Genomic DNA, 20,779 nt, shown 5'->3' with positions numbered 1-20,779 from the left:
ATATAAACACAAAGTTCTGTTGTTGTTTTGTTGCCTCCTCGTTATTAGGTTACAGATGGTTGTAACTCTAAATTCAGCGCTCTACGTTTTCGTAAAGTGAAGTATAACTCCTGCAATTCGCATCCTCTCGTAACTGTTCAATTCAGTCGAAGCCCTGTGATTAAAATCTTTTCTGAACATCACTACGCTTTTTCGGTGCATCACTTAATTCATTCTTAAAGTTATAAGGCACGACTCTCGTAATTTTCCTTTCATTCACTGCTTAATGCATTTGAAGCGGAGTGAACTTTTCTTCTGTGAATACGAGTGTCATATCTTTCAGGTAAAACCGGAGCTAAGCCCAGAAACCATTTCTGTCGTCTAATCTTATCCGGATCTCCCAATATTTTTGTTTTTATGACTCACAATGAGGAGAATCCCAAACTCGCTGTTTACTTTTCCGCAGATCTGGGAGGGAAAAATGCCGTTCATTTTTTTCCTCCTTATTCGTGGAAACGGAGGAAAGTGCACATAAATGCAAGTACCTGCTGCCATATAATTATATTTAAACTTACACGTATATTTTAAACTTATACATATATAGATGCACACGTTGTTATAAAGGCACCAAAGTAAACATTTTTTCACGCACGAAGTAGTACAAAGCGCGGACTCTTCATGTTATAATTCTAGAGAAAGATTCCTTTCTTTATTTTTCGATTTTAATGATGTAAACACCTTATGACATGAAATGCTAGGGAAGGGAAACTGAATCTTGTTCAAGTTGCCTCCGTAAAGTTTAGATATTTGATGGCCAATGTCGTTACAATGTAGACTTGAGGTAACTGTGCTTTAATAATAATAAAAAATCGATCCTAATTACTAGCTAAGCGCTTCTTCGCCGATTGGAGCTGTACTGTTTCATATGGTGACGTTTCATACTAAATAATTCTCATGCGCTTATTGGAGCAACTAAAACTCATGCTTTCAATGTGGCTTTTCTCCTGCGCCCTACCCCCCGTCCTTCAATTTCCTCCCTCTCTCTCTCTCTCTCTCTCTCTCTCTCTCTCTCTCTCTCTCTCTCTCTCTCTCTCTCTGAATTGCAGATTGGGCCTCTCCTTTCTTTTCGATGAAATGCTAAAACCATTTTCCACTGGAGAATTCTGCAAGACAAGGATCTCTCAGCGTGAGTCCAAAGCGCTTTTTGGATTCCTACATAACAATCCGGCAGAACTTTCCCGTGTCTTTTGTATGTTTTTTAATTTTTATTTTTATTTTTCAAACATTCGGAAAAGGAAGTGCAGACAATTTTTACCGCATTAAGAAAAAGTCTGTTTTGATGAATATTTTTTCTATTTTTATTTTTCAAACATTCGGGAAAAGAAATACAGGTAATTCTAAAACATTAAATAATAAGCTGTTTTGATGAATATACTTGTAAGTTGTATACTGAAGGATGCACAGAAAAGCTTTCTACTATTACTGAATTTTCTTTACGTATATAATAGCAAAGAGTATTTATAAATGATTGAACATTACAAAAACGAAATATATAAATGATACAGTATAAACACAATGATTCGAACTGCGTCTAACGCTTTCATAAATGCAAGTGTGATAAAAATGAAGATAAATAGGGCCAGAGTAAAATGGTGTAACAGCTGTTAGCAACAGCGGCTACGGGGATAGACTACAGTACGGTTTTTTTTTTTTATAATGAAAAGGGCTTCCAGAAAATGTCAAGTTAAATGCTTAACAAACATGTAGAAGAGAAGTAAGTTTTTGTGAATTTAAAAAAGACATGAAAATCGGATAATAATAATAATAATATAATAATAATAATAATAATAATAATAATAATAATCAGCATTATTATTATTATTATTATTATTATTATTATTATTAAAATGAGTTCACTGCAATAATCACACCCGCGGTAACAACAGTAGCACCACTAATAATTTTAATAACAGTAATAATAAAAACAAATAAACAAGCAAACGGAGCCAATCTTAACACCTCGAAACAAATACTTCGTTAACCTCTTCTCTCGACCGGGAAACAACGAAGACAAAATCCCAAGATGCTCCTCCTTACTTCGATTAGCGTCAATGGGCGAAGGTAGCCCGAAGCCTGGGCTCCCCACAAACAAAAGAAGATCAGAACTAATTGCGAGAATTATAGAGCAATCAGGGTAATGACTCGCTTGTGTCCGAAGTCTCTCAAAAAAGTTTCTTCTTGAGCGAACCAAGCCAATGACAGTCGAGACCATTCGGATGCTGTGGAACAAAATCACCAGAGTGAAGGACTCTTCTGTTGTAAAGGCTAAGTGGGTTATAGGTTACAAAGTGTGGCCATTTTAGGCTGGAGGCTGTGTGGATTATAAGTTACAAATGTCGCCATTTTAGGTTGGAGACTACTGTATGTGAGTTATAAGTTACACGATACGGCCATTTTGGGGTGAAAACTAAGTTGGTTAAAGGTTATACGATGCGGTCATTTTAGAGTGAAGGCTGTGTGGGTTATAGGGCACAAAGTGTGGCCATTCTGGGGTCGAAGCTATGTGGGTTATAGGCTACGTGATGAGGCCATTTTGAAGCTGAGGCTATGGGATTATGGGTTATGTGACGTGGCCATTTAAGAGTGGAGGCTATGTGACTCACCGGGTATGTGAAGTGGCCATTTTGGAGTTAAGGTTATGCGAGTTAAAGGTTACATGATGCGGCCATTTTGGGATGGGGGTTAAATGTAGCAGAGACACGTTCTACATCAAAAATCATACCCTTGAACTATTCGTAATCACAAAAGATCGGTACTATATGGTTCTGGAAAGACTGAACACTAAAAAGAATTTTTTTTAAAGAGTCTCGTGCTAAACATTTTGATGAGCAGTGGCTTTGATTTTCGAAGAATTATCCATCACCACAAATAAATCGTCAAAGGAGATAACTACATAGTTATCAAAAGTAATAAGTAAGATTTTCATTTCGATCTGAGAGTCATTTATAGGTAAAAAGACTCAGTGGGGCTCACGTACAGCCTTAGCAGACTCGGTGATGACATTTGGCAACTACAGCCCGACAGTGGTAATTTACAGAAAATTTCCAAGCACCGAAATTTTTTTGGGAAAGACTGAATACCAAAAGTTCGGCAAATATGAGACTTTATAAGCGTTCCTTAAAGAGTTGTTAAGACTTTATAAGCGCTCCTAAAGAGTTGTTAAAAAAAGGACGCTAACGTTGGGGTAGTGAAGAAAAATTGGGTAACACAAAGTTAAGTATACCTTAGTTTAACCAGACCACTGAGCTGATTAACAGCTCTCCTAGGGCTGGCCCGAAGCATTAGATTTATTTCACGTAGCAACGGGACCTACAGCTTATTGTGGAATCCGAACCACATTATAGCGAGAAATGAATATCTGTCACCAGAAATAAATTCCCCTTATTCTTCGTTGGCCGGTCGGAGATTCGAACTAGCGGCCAGCAGATTGCTAGCTGAGAACGGAACACAAGTAATTATAATATATATATATATATATATATATATATATATATATATATATATATATATATATATATATATATATATATATATATATATATGATTCTTATCACTTTTGTACGTGATTCATTTATCACACATTACCACAGGTGAAAAATAAGAAACGGGGTGTAGGTCCTACACCCCGTTTCTTATTTTTCACCTGTGGTAATGTGTGATATATATATATATATATGTATATATATATACATATATAGATAGATAGATAGATATGGTGTGGACTATTTTTGAGGTTGAGGTTGATTTCGGATAGTTTAAAATGATCAAAACGTTTAAGGAGAAGATCATTAACTCAGCATATACTTCAGGGAGATGATCATTTACTCACTATATATTTTAAGGAGATGATCATTAACTCCATATATATTTGGAAGAGCATACACTGCTGTCAATCGATAATACGCATTACGGAAATTTAAATTACCAATTGAAGACCCCTTTACGTGTTAAGGGCGAGACATGAACATTTTGTTGAAAAAAATCCACTTTTCTTTAAACTTTCAAGATACATCGCATAAGGCTAACGTGATTAAAAAAAATAAAAAAAAAAAACCTGTGGCCTACCACTTAGCGAAGTTGCCCCTGTGACACTGACAAGGTCCTTTTCACTTACGATGTTGAAAAATAAATATTTACGAGCTCATCACTAATGCCTTGGCTTTATCCTATGGGGAAAATGGATGTTATGATAGTTTTTATACGCTTACACGTATGATGATGGTGGTGATGATTATGAAAACATGCTTGTCATTGATCGAAATTTGCAAAATCACACACACACACATGTATACTGTATGTATATATGTATATAAATAATATATATGTATATATTATTTTATATATATATATATATATATATATATATATATATATATATATATATATATATATATATATATATATATATATATATATATATAATTTCAGAGAGAGAGAGAGAGAGAGAGAGAGAGAGAGAGAGAGAGAGAGAGAGAGAGAGAGAGAGAGAGAGCAGAAGTGGCTGGTATGACAAATGAATCTTTTTTCTATTTCTACAAAATATGTCCTAAACACGCTATCAATTCATCACTGTCCTGTTTTTCATGTTTTTTGTTCTCTAACTTTGCGCACCAATTTTGTTTGTAAACATAAAACGTGTTTCTTTTCCCCGAAAGGTCAGGAAAAAAAAAAAGAGTTAGGAGGTGTTTACCTTTAAAAATAAATAAGAAAAAATGTGCAATGTATAATTATTGCGTTGATATAGTTTTCCGTAACGAATTCAGAAAGACAGGGGTACCAATGGATGGTAGAGTTTCAGCAACATTCTTGTTTTTTATTTTTAAGAGATGCAATGCTTTTGTTACTCTCTCTCTCTCTCTCTCTCTCTCTCTCTCTCTCTCTCTCTCTCTCTCTCTCTCTCTCTCTCTCTCTTTCTCTCTGTTTCTAGAGCTGCTTTATTAAACTCAGCGCTAAAGTTCATTAAACTTAGTAGCTAGCTATTAGTATCAACGAATGGAAACCACTACTAAAAATATGACGACTTCAAATTGAATACTGGCGCTTTGTTCAGCGAGAAAGATTAGATACTATAGTGATGAAAGGTAGTTGAAGAGTTGTTGCCATTTCCCTCTTAAAGGTGAAGAATTTAGACAAAATCAGGAATATACTTAAACGAAAGATTTTTTCCGTTTATACTTCCATCTCTAGATAAGCATAATTCAGTATTGTTGGGTCCCATGCGACTATTTGATTTCTGCACATAACTATAACTTATGCAAACACGTTATTGTATCATTTCATTTTCCTTATTAGAGCATGAAGCACTCTCTAAAATATTTGTCTGTTTACATTTAGTACCCCCATATGTCATTACTCTTTGATGCGATGCCGTAATTAATAGACGAGGTACATCTCTCTCTCCTTTCTCTTTCTCTCTCTCTCTCTCTCATTTCTTCACGTTTATATGTGTGTATGGATATCCACATATATACCAACACTACGTTTGTTTTCATACACAGACATTTTTAGTTTTAATTGCTCATCCATCCATACTTGCGCTCCGAAACTTTAAAAATGCTTTACGTTGATGATGTAAGATGGGCCAAAACTCAGTGTGATATACTGAATTGAAGCAGTATGATGCACCGAATTCAATATGCAGTATGTCTAGTCTCCTATACAACGTGCGCATATTTTTTCTAATCAAAGTATCTCATAAATAGTTGACTGCTCATTATGGAATCTTGTTTAGACAACAAAGTAATATGGCCTTTTTATTTGGTCGAGGGACTATTACAATGGTGGCTCTCTCTCTCTCTCTCTTCTATTAAAAAGATTGTATCGTTTCAAGTTACACCATCTTGATGGATAGCTCATTGAAATTTTCAATAATTTCTGTCTGTTTCTCTTTACACATATTATATAAATATGTATATATATACATACACACACAATATACATATATACATATATATATATACATGTTACATATACACGCACACACAATATATGTATATATATATAAATACATGTGTATGTATATATGTACATATATGTATACACACACACATATATGTATATATATATATATATATATATATATATATATATATATATATATATATATATATATATATACATATATATACCAAAGCGAAAAACTCTTTGCATCTCAAAAAGTCAATTGGGCACGTGTCCTGACCAACACATTGTTCAATAATGCAGGGACCTCTCTCTGTGTCCTAACTACCTGGAAACAAGGACCACCACACTTCTCACGTATTCTAAAACGCAACCCCACCCCCATTTACACTTCCCGAGGCCCCGGTATTCTTTAATGTATTCAGGCTCAAAGTCAGGCAGGGAGAGAGAGGCAAAAGTTCCTCCATTCGACAAGTGGTTTGTGGCCGGCATTATTCGAGTGGTAAAACTTTCCTCTGTGGCGTGAAGTTGTTTCTTATTGCATATCGAGTTAAGCAGCTTCTCTCGTAAATACCCTTTTTCTTTTTTCTTTTCTCGCCCGTTCTCTTATTGCTTTGTTGCTTCCGGTCCGGAAGTGCGTGTTGCTTTTATGCAGCGATTTGTGTGTCTGTTTCCGTCGTGGAGGTTTTATTGGTAATAATTATTGGATGTTTTATATCGATATCCTCATCCAAATTAAAAATATATTTCCAGCAATGATGAGCATTTTATGATGACTACATTATAATCTGACAGTCTAGAAAATACTGAATTGCGAGTAATCTAGATTTGTAATGAAGACCCAGGATTGTCCTCCAGGCGTTGCATACGTTACAAAATGAAAATTTTTATTATATTACATTTCTGGAAACATCTGGAAGAAAGTTGACGCCTCCACCCTTCACTTATCACTTATACTCAGTCTTCCCTACCAGAATAGAACCTATTCCCTACACTCCTCGGATACTAAACCATTTCATTTTTACTCATCCTGTAGCCCGTTAAACCCAGGGCTTTCTAATTCCTACATTTTAATCATTATGTTATTTCTAACAGCCTCATTTTCTAAGGTAAATTTAGCTCTTTGTTCAACGCCTCCTTTAGCGTTCACGGTCTCCGTATTCACCTCTCAACCAGTTCACCGAATTATGTAATGCTGATGCTCATTTGAATGTGCGAATCACTCACGTTGAATTATACTGTCATCCATACTAACATCCATCAACTTGCCATCACAGCCTTACGCTCGGCAGCATCTGATTTCAACATTCTCGGTTTACAAAAACTCTCTAACTTTCACCAGTCTCCACAATATGTTTTCGCAATAGCCAGTTAGGACTAAGTGATTCAAGAAAGTAAGTTATTTTGTTGCATTCTCGATTTTTGTCCTTTATTAGAAATTTGGGCAGATTTCTGGGATGACTTTGACATCATTATGAAAATGCATCCATCATTGATACACACATTATATGTATAATGTACGTATGTATGTACGTATGTATGAATGTGTTTATACGTATATATATAAATATACATTTATATACACATATATACAGTATGTGTGTATATATATCTATACAATGTACATATTCATTTATTTCTTTATTATATTGGTAAAATGGCTATCCCAAGAGAAAAATAAATTCCTTATTACATATAAAAAAATCGAGCCATCAACTTTAATAATCCAGGGGAAGTGCGTGAAAGGAAATCCACTTTCCCTTGTAGTTCCCTTTTATCTGGAGCTAATCCTCCTCTTGGTACGAGCAGTCGTCTTAAAAGACACACAAGATATTATATTCTCAAAGGTGATTGACTCTGCTGAAGTACGATGCAATAAATAAGTGTGTGTATATATATATATATATATATATATATATATATATATATATATATATATATACAGATATAGATATACATGTATGTATATATATTATACATACATATATATGTATATATGTTTGTATTTATACATATAAATATATCATATCTAAATCTATATAATAGATATATATATATACACATATACATATACATACATATATATATACATACATATATATATGTATACGTTTGTTAAGATCCGAAGAACAAATCATAACTAATTTTTATAATAACCCTTGTGTATTTGTATAAGGTCAAAAAGGAGATCATAGGAAATATTCCTCATAATTCTGACGAACCTGGTGTTATTATTCTCAAAAACATTTCATCCCTCTTCAAAAGCACGATCAAATTTTCATCCTGCCCCTGATTTTCACCCGGGAACGCTTCCGCAGTTTCTTGATTTTCATAACAAGCAGGAAACAAACACAACGGTAATTATTTCAGCTCTAAAGAGCACCTGAGCGGAAGGGGGTTAAATGCATTGCATTTATAAACGGCTTTTTATCATTAAAGTTTCACTGGCTTGGTGAACGCGTCCCGAACAATAGAAAACAAAACTTTGGCTTTTTTTTTTTTTAATAATGATTCGTATGTATTTATTTTAACTAATGCGCTTGCTTATAAATGCATATGTAAATTGATAAAACTATCTTTTGTCGATTAACGCTTACGGGAACATTTACGAGCGAATGTTTTAATCAAGAAACCTTTGTCCTAAACACACGTAGATATCAGTACTTATAAGTACGTGCATACAGGCATATAAAAAAATGCAAACTTGTGATTGTAAGTACACATACTCATCCATAGAAGTTAATATGTATAAGAAACTAATCCAAGTTGTTTGACACGCGATTAATATCAATTGATGCAACAACGGGTGTATAAGAAGTCTCCACCGGTTGTGCAAATATACGAATCCAAATTAATAACCACTAATCACTTGGAAATATTTTTTCTGTTCCACGAAGGGAAGCATGAAAGATTAATTACAGTTGTATAAGGACTGCAATTTAGTTGTAGCTATGAGTAAAGAATATATATGCAATTATTTTCTCCCGTATAGCTACAGAAAATGTCACTTACTTGATCTCTTTCCTACCAATTTCTGCTCACATCAGACTCCGAAGGCTTGTTGCAAATTTTTGAGCATTACGTTTTGGGATGGGGCAGATGGCCTAACTCTCTTCTCTCTTTAGACAGTCGAAGGAACCGAGAGAATTTGTCAGCTGGTCTTTATGCGAGTGTCTTAAGAGACACAGTATTCAAAATCCTCCTTCGTAGATGTATTTTCTTGAAGATATTTTTAAAAATATGCTTACTAGACTTGCTGTTTGGTTTTCGTGTCTCCCTCCGTATTTTAGCCTTCTATTATTATTTACACCGTTTTGCTTTTCCACATTACGCCCGTTAACGAAACATACATTTTCACTTTGCTTGAACGAACCTGGGTCGGCGGTTGCCTTTAAAAGCGGGTATTATCCCCCCCTTCTCTCTCTCTCTCTCTCTCTAACCCGTCTTCAGGTTTCTCTGTGCCATGAAAGTTAAAAAAGCCCCTCCTCTCTCTCTCTCTCTCTCTCTCTCTCTCTCTCTCTCTCTCTCTCTCTCTCTCTCTAACCCGTCTTCAGGTTTTCTCTGTGCCATGAAAGTTTAAAAGCCTCTCTCTCTCTCTCTCTCTCTCTCTCTCTCTCTCTCTCTCTCTCTCTCTCTCTCTCTCTCTCTCTCTAACCCGTCTTCAGGTTTTCTCTGTGCCATGAAAGTTTAAAAAGCCTCTCTCTCTCTCTCTCTCTCTCTCTCTCTCTCTCTCTCTCTCTCTCTCTCTCTCTCTCTCTCTCTCTCTCTCTCTAACCTGTCTTCAGGTTTTCTCTGTGCCATGAAAGTTTAAAAAGTCTCTCTCTCTCTCTCTCTCTCTCTCTCTCTCTCTCTCTCTCTCTCTCCTTAAAATTTTGTCTATCTATCTGAAATAAAGGAGCTTTGTTTCATGTTAAAGACTCGGATGCTAAAATAAGTAATGCTGTTCAAAAAAAGAGAATGAGTAAACTTTATTTTATCTCCCTTACTATCGGATTCATTATGAAGTTATTTCCTTTAATTATAACTGTTGTATGAATCATCTTACAAGTCATAAACCATCAAAAACTGATACCAGCAAAAACAAAAACCCTACCAGAAAAAAAAAAAAAAAAATAAAACGACTGCATCAAAATACTAAAAAAAAAGAGGGGGGCGGGGATGATCTACATCCCCAAATTATCAGACACTGTTATCCACGGACGCCTTAACCACTGCATCAAAATGCCAGTCAATAAAGATCCCTTGCACGAGCAATAAATGTTCGCCCAGCCCTGAGGAGGAGGATATAGAGAAAATTGAATAAGTAAATCTGTGGAGCCGTAAACCCCCAAGCCTCCGCGTTTCTTGAGGAACACGGGAGATCATTTCGGAGGAGAATGAGAAAGCCTCTTTATTCACTGGGCCTCCTGGGAAGGAGGAGGAGGAGGAGGGTAAGGAGAAAGAGGAGGAGGAGTCCACCATTACTCATAAGGTAAATATTAAGACTGAGGGAAGGAGGGTGGATGGGGAATAATAGCATTAGGCAAAGAAGGTGGATAAGTGGGAATTGGAAGAAAGAGGAGAGCGCCCGGGGGAGAGAGAGGAATTTTCGTGGGTCGAAGGAGCGAGAGAGTATGAGATATGTGGGCGGAGTGGGAAAGGGGAAAAGTATGAGAAATATGAGGGGTAATATGGGGGAGAACAGTGGGTGAGAAATACGAAGGGAACTAAAGGAAAGAGTGTGAGGACTATGAGGGGAATCGTAGCAGAAAAGTATGAGGTATATGCATGGATTATGACCGGAAAAATGATAAGAATTACGAGGAGATTATGAGGAGGGAAAATTATTAGTTTGCAAGGAATAAATGAGGAATAAATACGGAAAATAAGAGGGATATGTGACAAAAATGTGGAAAACATGAATGAATTAAAAGGGGAAATAACATGATAAATATAAGATGCGAAATATAAAGGGAACAAGGAAAAATATAGGTTGAAAAACCACTGGAAGCGTCTCATCTTTCTCTGGAAGTCAAGAACTATGAAACAAAAAGGGGCAAAGCGGGCAACTATCATATTACGAATTCCGGAGCCCGAGAAAGTTGCGCCGATACAGAGATTCAAAATAGGGTTTCTCAGAGAAGCCCGTGGTGATGTGGTTAGACGGATAATAATGATTAAAAGTTAATAAAAGCAATTGGCGCGTTATCGAAGAATAACATTACAAATGAGGTTGAATTTGCTTTAATGTAGACCTAGTAATGAGGAAAAGTTTAGCATTGTTCGACAATGTATATTACAGTTTTTATTATGCTGTATCCTATCTTCTTCTTTCATCGGATTCTCTTTGACTTGAATTATCAAAGAAATTTATATCGTAGACAATACCAGCCTCTTTTATCGACCAAGAACTTGACGTTTTCACAAAAAACTATTTTTCTTTTTACTTATTTCTTGGTAATTCTCAATTTTTCCTCGGCAAAATGAGGCTCCTTTTTGGTCGACTTTATCCATTATATTCACAATGGATTCTGTAAGGCTCTTAGCTTTTGACGAAAGAGAATTCGTAATCATGTAAGTCGGATATAATTAAATCCTCGTGAGCGCATGTTTTCTTTTTCATAGAAAATAAGTAGAGGAAAAGACGTTCAGAGAGGTAATAAGAGGCTTTTGTACTCAGTGTAATAATAATAATAATAATAATAATAATAATAATAATAATAATAATAATAATAATAATAATAATAATAATTACAGCGAAGACATGATGATACTAATGATGGTGATGGAGATGATTTGAAATTAGATAAAGGAAATGGAAATAAGATAGAAGAAATGAAAAGAAGAGAGAGAGAGAGAGAAGAGAGAGAGAGAGAGAGAGAGAGAGAGAGAGAGAGAGAGATAACAGCAATGATAACAATCCTCTCTGTCCGAAATAAAAAAAAAAAAAAAAAAGGAAAGAACGTGTCGGAAATTTGGGCCGGGGAATATAATATGCATCATTACTGGGGGATTTATCAAAAGTCAACTGACTCTTGGTCCTCGCAGATCGAACAGCGAGGTTCTCATTCCTTAAAATGGAGAGAAAAGCTTGTAAATTAAAGAACACTTACGCCTTTAGTGGGGAGCTTCCAACTGAGAGAACCACTTTCAACTGAGTGAGGAGCTTCCAGCAGAGCGAGGAGCTTCTAACTGAGTGAGAAACTTCCAGCTAAGCAAGGAACTGTCACTCGAATAAGCAACTTCCAACTGAGAGAGAGAAGTATAACTGAGAAGTTTCCAACGAAGTGAGAAGCTTCCAAACAAATGAGGAGTTTCCGACCGATAGAGAAACTTCCGACTGAGTGGAAAGCATTCGTGCCAATGCGAAGCTTCCGAACTAGAGAGAAGCTTCCAAACGAGAGAGGAGCTTCCAAACGAGAAGCAGCTTCCAACCGAGAGAGAAGCTTCCGAACGAGAGAGAAAAGCTCCAACAGAGAGAGAAATTTCCAGCCGAGAGGAAAACTTCCAAACGAGAAGAAGCTTCCAACCGAGAGAGAAGCTCCCGAACAAGAGAGAAAAGCTTCCAAACGAGAGAGGAGCTTCCAAACGAGAAGCTTCAAACCGAGAGAGAAGCTTCTGAACGAGAGAGAAAAGCCTCCAACAGAGAGAGAAACTTCCAGCCGAGAGGAAAACTTCCAAACGAGAGAGAAGCTACCACACGACAGAGAGGCTTCCAGACGAGAGAGAGAAGCTTCCAAACGAGAAGAAGCTTCAAACCGAGAGAGAAGCTTCCGAACGAGAGAGAAAAGCCTCCAACAGAGAGAGAAACTTCCAGCCGAGAGGAAAACTTCCAAACGAGAGAGAAGCTTCCAAACGAGAGCGAAGCTTCCAACGAGAGAGAAGCTTCCGTCTGAGTGAGAAACTTCCAACCGAAAGGGAGGCTTTCTACTTTGTGAGAAGCTTCCTACCGAGAGAGAAATTTCAGTAATAATAATATACCATTGTCCAAGTCTTGAGGCGTTTGTTCTCCTTAAGGACGCAGAGACCATATTTATATAATGGGATCCCTGGATAGCAAAAGGAGTCCCCACCAGGAGGTGCTTGGTAGTTAGATCCTCTTAGGGAATAGGATAAGAGAAAATGGCGGAGATAGAAACTAATAATAATATATACTAAAAAATTATTGTTGTTACATCTCTTAGTGAACAGGTAGATGGAAGAGGAAAGAGATGAAATATGATGAAGATGATGATCAATATTTTGGTTATTATTAAGAAATATCACCTGACCGGTAAAAAGCCAGTTCCTATGCTCTCATAGGCCTGATCCGAAGTTTCATTCTTGAATAAGGTGTGAAATTTAGAGCAAAATAAAAAAAAGTTTGAGAGCTAGGTAGGAATATATTAAAGGACCGAGCACAATGAAGTTAGTAGCTAAAAGCACACTAAAGCAATACTAGTATTATCCACCTAACGGTTAAGTTAATGCCAAAGGACAGTAATAATAATAATATGATCTCTGAAAGGTAAAAGATAAAGACCGATTAATGCTGACCAGAAATTAATTTACATACTAGAAGCACTGCCTCGAAAAAAATTTGCATAAACGTTCGAAGCAGCTTGCTTGTGTGTTCAAACACGTAAACCCTTAAGGGAAACGTGTTTTGTAGTAAGCCCTTTTTTCAGAAATGACTGTAGTGTGGATTGCGACAAGTTTTCTGACATGTTTGTGGTATGCATAGGATACTTGTGTTTGCAGCTCAAGCCTGTAATACATTCAAAGTAAGGTTTGGTTTCACATCCCACAGTGAGAGAGAGAGAGAGAGAGAGAGAGAGAGAGAGAGAGAGAGAGTGAGAGAGAGAGAGAGAGAGAGAGAGAGAGAGAGAGAGAGAGAGTCATTATCTTTTTCCAGATTGATGTAAAATGTCCCATCACCTTGTTTTTAGAGAGAGAGAGAGAGAGAGAGAGAGAGAGAGAGAGAGAGAGAGAGAGAGAGAGAGAGAGAGTCATTCTCTCATCTAGATGATGGGAAGTGCCTCATCACCTCTGTTCATAGAGAGAGAGAGAGAGAGAGAGAGAGAGAGAGAGAGAGAGAGAGAACATTAAGCTTCAAAACAGAAGATTTATGATGTTCTCTGACGGTTGATGAAGGTAGCAATGAAATTAGGAGATGAATTAGGGTTTCAGAAGGCAAGTGCTATTAGCTCGTAATTAGGGCCTTAAAACATGGCCAGCCTACGAGAAGATTATTAAAGATGCTGATATGAAATTTAGAATCGAAATAAGGAAGGAATACTTTAGCAATACTTGGAGAGAGAAGTTCTTAATTACGTTTACATATCAACAAAAGCGTTGTTATTTAACTGAGTCATGAGTTAAGAAGCGGCGGTATTATATTAGATCTTTGTTATGATACATTCTTATTTTATAATCTGAGTTACATAGAACAAATTGAGTGAGTGGGAAAGCATTTAAATGAATGTGCACATAATATGAAGGAAGTGGAATCAAAATAAATAAACTGTGTGAATAAGACACACTGGTGAATACATATAAGAAGTCGTAGAAGAAAAAAAAAAAGGCTTTGAAATCAAGGCTATTAGCAAAAAAAAAATAATCTTTTTCCCGTAAAGTTTACAGCAACGTCGCGTAATTCTTAGCACCTTTGTAGAAAAGTAAAAGCAGGAATTCCCCTTATTCTCTAATTACGCTGCCTCTTAATCGCTAAGTATTGTAACTGAAAAGATTGTTTTTTTTTTTTACTTAGCATGCTCATTAATGATCTTGTCCTATAGTGTGACGAATTTCTGAAAGATTAAGCGATAACAGATCGTAAAAGTTTGCAGTTTTTTTTTTTTATATATTCACTACACGATTTGAACATCGCACCAACACGCATCGTTTCCCATTACAAGGACGCGTCACGGAGAATTGAAATAAGTTCCCCTTCCGAATCTTTTTTTTCGGAATTTAATCTTTTACAGCTCCTTTGCCCAAAAGGGGAAAAATATGCATGGACGGAGGGGGAAGGATAAAAAATTTTCCCTCTTATATGCTTGCGAGCTTCTTGCGTAATTAAAAGGGGTTAAATTCTTAGTGGATTTCTATCACTTTAAATATTTATCCTGTAGACTATAAAAGAGTGTCAAGGGCGAACAGTTTGAAGATATCTCTTATGAAAATATCCATGAATTAATTGTTTCAAAAGATAGTAATGACTTCAGGAGAATGGAAAAATGTATTATCATTCACTTTAATGAGAATTCCCTCCTCACAGTGAAACCATTATCAAAATATTAAAACTCTTATCCTAGCTCATACTAGTAAGGCGTTGACTTGTGTAGATCATAAACGTGGTTTTACCAGAAAAAAACATATGACTGAAGTAAGCCCTTCCCTTTTAAACTCGTGAAAAGAAATAGCGTGGCATGAATAGTTTGACAAGGTCTCGTTGTTCTTGGCTCTCTTGCATGTCAGGCCAACCTAACCATACCGTAATCATTTCAAACATGATTCCTCTTTTTGGTATTAGTATGAGATATTTAATGTTTTGCCTTTATTGAGGTCTCTTTACTCTTTTATATGTCCCAGCTTTGCTTCCATTTACGTAAAAGCAGTTCGTTTTCATTTCCATTAATCCACGCATTTTCATTTTTTATTTCCTTCAGTATTCTTCATGACAATGAAACATATCCATTACAGACTATGTCATTATATTCATCACCTTGTATGATTTTGTTTTTATCACCTTCCTCCAAATTAAATATTTTTAAATACTGTGACCCCATGTAATAATATGAACCTTACGTTCGTGTACTTCGAGTTTTGTTGAGTCTAAAAGTCAATTTCTACAAAGTTGCAATGCAATGAATCACTGAGCATTTATGGACGGATAAATTAACTCGAGGGATAAAACTGATTCATCTCAAGCTTACCAAGTGATATTAACAACGTATGAATATTGAATAGAATGAATTAATTACGCAGATAGAAGAAGCAATAATTAAACCCCTGAGTTTGAATTGGATTGGTAATTATGGGAAGAAGAGGGAAAGTTAATTAAGCACTCGAATCTCAAATGGGGAGAGAGAGGATTAGAGAGAGCCAATGAAACGAAGAGGGACTGAAAAAATTATTAATGTTATGGCAACGATGCTTAACGAAGATGAACTAGAAGAGTAGATTTGTTTACAAAAAAAATATTACTCCTGATTTATACTTGTTCCTTACTGGATCCACAAAAGATGTCGCTGACCACTTTGCTAAGATACAACATAGTAATGGTTATTGATATCATTGGAAGTTTTCGTTAACACACACAGTGAATGTCCAAAAAGTTTAGGTTATCGAGATATTAAGAGGTCATCACATGATAGTTGTTCATACATGCCCAGTCACAAACACACACTCACTCACACACACACACACACACACACACACACATATATATATATATATATATATATATATATATATATATATATATATATATATATATATATACTGTATATATATTTATTTATATGTATGTATATGCATATGTATAAATGAATCACGAAGATATAGAACGTGATGAATGTATAAATAAAAGCAAATACCACGGAAGAAAATTGAACAACCGAGTTTCAGTTTTCAATTTTCCTCCGTGGCGTTTGCTTTTATATATATATATATATATATATATATATATATATATATATATATATATATATATACCTATACAGAAAGATTGATAGATAGATATATAGATAAATATATCGAAAGAAGAGATACAAATTTAAAATATTCGTATTTTTCTCTGGCGTTTTTGACTGCTTCATCTCGTGACACGAACTTCATTTTCAACAACATATCTTATAGAAATTCGAGCGAAATGAAGTTAGGAGGCATCAAAGAGAAATAATATTGCATTTTAAGAGATGAAAATCCATTAGAGAAAGAAACGGAAAGAAATATGTTAAGTTTTATTTAGAACTTTGATATGCAAAACACGAATCAGTCAAAGGAACTTGTAAAGTCATAATTGAGACTCTGAACTTCCTTATTTTGACCTGCGTGTTGCCTGAGGCCTAATCCATCCTGGTGTCAGCCCCAGGCAAATGTGAAGAGTATTGATATAATATTGCGAGGAAATCTAGGTCTAATATTTGAAGTTCGGAGATCGAATAGGCTTATTACAGTTATCGAGGATGTGTGGAAAGGTCCTGTTGAGTCATATTTACTTTGGATTAGAATCCAAACCTTAATATCGATTATTGGGCTCTTTATTCAAACGTTTCATATAATTAGAGGTAGGGCCGGGGGAAATATTGTGGCTCCTATTTGTGAAAAGGAGAGACGAATGAATATCGGAGATAAGGAATCTTGTTAAGTACAGTGCAGCCCTGAAACTTCATTGAGCTTGAAATGTGAAGAATGACTTGACAGTAGGCGGAACTAACTAGAAGATTTAAGCAAACAAAAGACACGTGTTCATTGATTTTAATAAATATACTTAGCCATATTATGGAGCCTAAAGGAAAGGAATAATTATTATAAATGCCTTAAACTATTGGACGGCTATGGGCGAACGGGGAAATACTTTAAAAGAATTAAGAGTTATCTCCGAAGAAGTCAAAGAACATTATATTAGAAAACAACAGATCATTAAAGATCAATATAACATTGCAACATAAGTGACTAAGTCTAGATCATAAGCGGATTCATGCAACAGTATTTAAGTAGGCTACTCATGAAAGACGGTCAAGTTAATACAAAAGCCAGTACCCAGGACAAAACGTAAGAGAAGCAAACAGAAAGAATAAAAATTAATCATCCGGAGGTAGTCAGGCAGTAAAAGCATCCAAATATTATTCCGAAATCATTTCATCAGTCTTCAGGACAAACAGACAGACACGGGTGAAATCTCCACCTCCCCAAATCGTTATGGTGGTTGCCTGTCCTATATCGTTGCCAGACGCACGATTCAGTCTAAATTTAACCTTGAATAAAATAAAGACTACAGAGGCTAGAGGGCTGCTATTTGATATGTTTGATGAATGGAGGGTGGATGATCAATATATCAATTTGCAGCCCTCTAGCCTCAGTAGTTTTTCAGATCTGAGGGCAGACAAAAAAAAGTGCGGACAGAAAAAGTGAGGACGGACAGACAAAGCCATCTCAATAGTTTTCTCTCACAGAAAACTAAAATCTGTATTCGTCCCACAAAAAAGAAAAGGAACAATCTGACCACCAATACATAAAGTCTTTCCTCGCTATCTGTAACTCCAGAAAATCTATTTATTTCGAATCTTGCCAAAAAGGAAAATAAAAAAGAGACGAAAAGGCAAATCCCCGAAAAACGACTGGAATACAAGCGTTTGCCATCAATAAACAATGTGAGAAAATTGGACAAAGGAACTTTATGGTAACAGGTGCGAGGTCATTCGACCGCAGCGGTGACTCCAGGGCCAATTGCGTGACCTCGGTTACAGATGGGGCGTTTGGGAGAAGATTCAGCAAAGATATTTTATTCTTCCCGGCCTATGAGACTCACTCGCCGTTTTTTTTCTGGGTGTCTGTATATGGTACTAAGGCAATCTAGCGTGACTACAACAACGCTTTTATGCAACTGCTCGTCCGGTTAATGAACTTACGTGGGGATGAGTTTGGTTTGTTTTTGGATGGGTGACCGGGGCAGTGCCACGCACAGGTGAATATAAGATCACTAAACATTTACTCATATGTATAGGGTTTCGGTTTGAATGCTTTATCCAAGAATTCAGGTTAAGTTATGTAAAGATGTTAGTTTCTGTTACTATCGATTAATTGTATTAGATAGAGTAATACATTTGTACGAGTATATACTTTCATTATATGTATGTATATACATACATACATAGTTAGATTCTAGCTATGTGTGTAACACGCACACACACCTAAACATACACAAACACACACACACACACACACACACATATATATATATATACATATTGAAAAGCATAGTTTGATAGGTCTAACAAGCGGTTACAGGTGCAGATTATGAATAATAATAATAATAATAATAATAATAATAATAATAATAATAATAATAATAATAATAATAATAATAATAAAGGAACTACCCTAATGTGGCAAACTCGTTTGGAGACCTACAGTTAGTGCCCAGTTACTATTATTTGAAAGCCTTCCATTTACCATTACAGTTATTCCTAGTTTTGTATGTTCCATTAAACGTATATGCTACGTTAACCTTCAGCACTGTATAGATATCTGGTTAGTTTGTCTACAATAATCATTTCTGAATATGCCAGTTATGTACATATCTAAAAAGAAAAGATAATTGTGAATAGCTTTAAACATGAAAATTTATGAGTATTTTTTGGAAATAATTTGGCAGTTATATCTTCTTTGGCTTATATCTTCTTATATTGCACTATCACACACACACACACACACACACACACACACACACACACACACACACACACATATATATATATATATATATATATATATATATATATTATATATATATATATGTCTATATATGGGAATTTTCATGCTCAGTATCTGCGTTGCATGAATGAGTGCACAACAGAATTTACTGAATTATTTTATCATTAATTGAAAGATTAAAACTTTCCACGAGCCAGACTAGCGAATTCCAGCATTTTTTTAGTTCTCATTGATGACGTTAGACGCGTCTGTGCATGTGTGATGAAAAAAAATCCTCTTTTTTCTATTGTAAAATTATCTTGAAAAATCAATTCATGCGTACAAAGAATTGATAAGAGTTGAATCTCGAATATGGCGCGGATGACAGAGGAGTAATTCACATAATTACTTCACATTCCCTTGAATTAGTCCGTAGCTTCGTTAAGGGGATTCCCTCCATTAAGAGCTGGAAATGGAATCTGATAAACTGATTCCGTAGATTTCGAACCTAAAACCCTTTGTTGTTAGACTCTGAACATAGATGCTCGGGGGGAAAGTACTGTAGATACGTGATATCTGACTCTGCAAGCTGGTGCCTTTAGATAGGTATTTTTGTTTCCTATTTAGTGTTTGCTCTTGAAGAAAACTTACAGAGTATTTTAAATCTTCAAGGAAAGTGGCAAAGCATTCAGTGCATAATGACAAATATAAACTATTTGCTGCTAGTCACACGAAGACACTATCGAGTTCATTGCTACTGGGAAAAATCGTGGAAAGGTTTCTTAAGTATTAAAAGAATCGGGGCAGATAATCTCATTTCTCTTAGAATAGAAAAAAAGGCTTAAAATCTAAGACAAAAAAAAAAAACTAAGACCTGAGAAGGTGTGTTGTCGTATCCTAATGCAAAGTTGCGTAGGTTTACAGATCGTTTTTTTTTTTTTTTATATCCAGCATGGAAACGAGATTAGAATCAGGAATCGCTTCGGGAAATTTGATTTATCTCTTGAGGGGATCTGGAATCACTAGAAAGAGTAAAAAAAAAAAAAAAGCTTCAGAGAGAGAGATGAAAATGGTCTCAGAAGGCTTTCGATTTCGTCAAGCTCAATTTTATGTAAACAATATATTTATATATATTTTTTTTTGCGCGCGCGCGCGCGCACACACACACACACACACACACACACACACACACACATATATATATATATTTATATCTATCTGTCTATCTATCTATATATATATATATATATATATATATATATATATATATATATATATATATATATATATATATATATATATATATATATATATATATATGTTTGTTTGTGTGTGTGAACTCACTTTTTCTTCCGAGAGCCGGTAACAAAACGTGTTAAATTCCATTTCCAGTAAGAGTTTATAGCCTACGCCTTGTACATGGATTTTCAGAGGGTTTATGTAGAGATGGTGGCTGACT

This window comes from Macrobrachium rosenbergii, chromosome 18, assembly GCF_040412425.1.
Source record: "Macrobrachium rosenbergii isolate ZJJX-2024 chromosome 18, ASM4041242v1, whole genome shotgun sequence".
In the NCBI taxonomy this organism is placed as follows: domain Eukaryota; kingdom Metazoa; phylum Arthropoda; class Malacostraca; order Decapoda; family Palaemonidae; genus Macrobrachium; species Macrobrachium rosenbergii.
Note: the sequence above shows the minus strand (reverse complement) of the source record.